Genomic DNA, 2,765 nt, shown 5'->3' on the forward strand with positions numbered 1-2,765 from the left:
CCATTGGTTCTGCAGATCCGTTAAGACATAGGCAATTCAAGTTGTCAAACATTTGCTAAGCAACAATCAAGACGCTCAGAAATTGGAACCGGACAAAAAAACACTTATACAATGCAAGGTTCTTACAAGAATAAACATATTTATTTTTAAGAACCAATATTTATTTGTATATCAAATATGCCTGGTTAAGCACATGTCACATACAAATAAGCATGAGTGCTTAAAAAAATGCAGTTTTTTAGGGTACTTGAACAAATGCAGTGTGTTATAAGCAGCTCTCCATGCACATGCCTTCGTGTATCCGTACCTATTAAGCCGTCTCTCGTCCTTCATGCAGTCATCTCGTCTCCAAACCGTACTTTAACCATGTTGCAACATTCGTTGCCTTAGCAGCAGATCACAAAGAGTCAAAGACCTAGTAGATGGTCCTGAACTTGGAGATGCGAACATTTCACTTATTGGACAGATATTTAGTGCATATGGACACCAGTGATATCGTTTTTTTTAAGTCAGAACTTATATTTTTCAGTTTCAATGAAAATTGTTTGCAATTTTTGAGTTTCAATTAAAATTGTATGCAAGATCAGAAATTTTGACTAATTCAATTCTGTCAGCAGTATTTGCTTCATTTTTATCTATGTAGCCCGTTTTATCAAAAACAATCGACCGGAAACTTTATGCTTATACATATTTTAATTACCCTTGTGTAAACTGAGCCATCAGCCCCGTATGGATGCATGATCGATGCACATAGATAACTGGCTACAAATATCGTAGGGACGATTGCACATCTTCCACAATCCACACCCCCATGCAACTGTTCTCCTCCTAGTACTACCACAGAGAGCACACACCCCTGGCCGATCGACGCCATGGACGAGCAAGGCCCAGCGGTAAAGCCCATCGCGATCAAGTTCTCGAGCTGCCGAGGCGTTGCCTTTGAAATCAAGCCCTCACCGGCCAGCCCCTTCGCTCTAGACTCCAACGCCGGCCGATGGGTCTGGTTCCCTCCGCCGTTCAACCGCCAACACACCTCCACGACCTTCCGCTCGGCGCACAGCCGTGCAACGAGCAGCCACTTCTGCGACCTAGACGAGGAAACGGACGATGACGACACGGACGACGACGAGTCCGTTGCAGCCGACGAGGACGAGGAGATGGCCCTTGCATCCGACGTGCGGAGCTGCCGGAGCAGGAGGTCTCTCACGTCGTCGGCCAAGCCTGTGAGGGCGGGGGCGAAAGGGCACTCTCGGCTCGGCGTCATACTCCTCGACCAGGGCCTGTTCACCGTGTACAAGCGCCTCTTCGTGCTCTGCGTCGTGCTCAACGCGACGGGGCTCGCTACCGCGGCCACCGGCCACTTCCCTTACGCCAAGCGTCACGCCGCCCTGTTCGCCATGGGGAACATACTGGCGCTAACGCTGTGCCGCTCTGAAGCGGTGCTGCGGGGAGTCTTCTGGCTCGCGGTCGCTCTTCTCGGGCGGCCATGGGTGCCTGTCGTCGTCAAGACAGGCGTCACGGCGATCCTCCAGTCCGTCGGCGGCGTCCACAGCGGCTGCGGCGTGTCTTCGCTGGCGTGGCTGGTTTACGCGCTCGTGCAGGCGCTCGAGGATCGCCCCGTGACGCCCCGCGAGATCGTGGGCGTCGCGTCCGCTATACTCGCGCTCCTGGCGCTCTCGTGCATGGCGGCGTTCCCGCTCGTGCGCCACCTCCACCACAACGTGTTCGAGCGCACGCACCGATTCGCCGGCTGGGCCGCGCTCGTGCTCCTCTGGGCCTTCGTCGTGCTCTCAGCCGGCTACGACCCGACGAACAGATCATATTCTGGTATCAGCTTTCTCTCCTCGCTAAGCGCCAGGAGCTATGGCTCGCGGCCGTCATCACCTTCTTCACCTTCCTCCCGTGGCTCACCGTGCGCCGTGTACCGGTCACGGTCACCGCGCCGTCTACCCATGCATCCATCATAACCTTTCAGGGCGGCGTCAAGGCCGGCCTTCTCGGCCGCATCAGCCGCTCGCCGCTCTCCGAATGGCACGCCTTCGGCATCATCTCCGACGATGGGGAGGCACATGCCATGCTCGCTGGCGCTGTCGGCGACTTCACCCGAGGCCTCGTCTCGGACCCGCCCAGCCACCTGTGGGTGCGTCGAGTCCACTTCGCCGGCCTGCCTTACCTCATCAGCATGTACCGGAGAGTAACAATGGTCGCCACAGGCTCCGGCATATGCGTGTTCATGTCGTTCCTGCTGCAGCCAAGCTCGGCGGAGGTATCCCTTGTGTGGGTGGCCAAGGAGATCGACGCCAACTACGGCGAGGGGATGAGTACCATGGTAATGAGCAACAAGATCCTTGGAGGGCGTGTGGTCGTGCATGACACGGCGACCATGGGGCGGCCGAACGTGGCGGAGCTAGCCGTTGGCGCGGCGCGACGGTGGAACGCGGAGGTGGTGATAGTGACCAGCAACCCTGAGGGTAGCAGGGACGTCGTGAGCGGGTGCAAGAAGGCCGGCATCTCGGCGTTTGGTCCTATCTGGGATTCTTGATGTCAAGTTTGGAACGCTTCCAACCCAAAATTACTTTCATCATTAAGCATGTTAATTAAGCATGTTTGTTCTCGCAGAAAATCGTATTTGTCTCTAGGTAATAGAAGAACAAAATGTAGCTATATAAAGCTATATATGTTTAAGTATTATAAGTATAGTTGTGCACAAGTTTTTCGCTAAAGTGAGCTGTTCAAATGTTAATGTAGTTGGGTTCCAGGTTTGT

General features: G+C 53.9%; 1 pseudogene; it reads left to right on the top strand.

The window, feature by feature from the left end:
- Window positions 1–872: 872 nt before the first annotated feature.
- LOC124663535 lies at window positions 873–2,542 on the top strand (annotated as a pseudogene).
- Window positions 2,543–2,765: the final 223 nt, after the last annotated feature.

The sequence above is a fragment of the Lolium rigidum genome, chromosome 6 (assembly GCF_022539505.1).
Source record: "Lolium rigidum isolate FL_2022 chromosome 6, APGP_CSIRO_Lrig_0.1, whole genome shotgun sequence".
In the NCBI taxonomy this organism is placed as follows: domain Eukaryota; kingdom Viridiplantae; phylum Streptophyta; class Magnoliopsida; order Poales; family Poaceae; genus Lolium; species Lolium rigidum.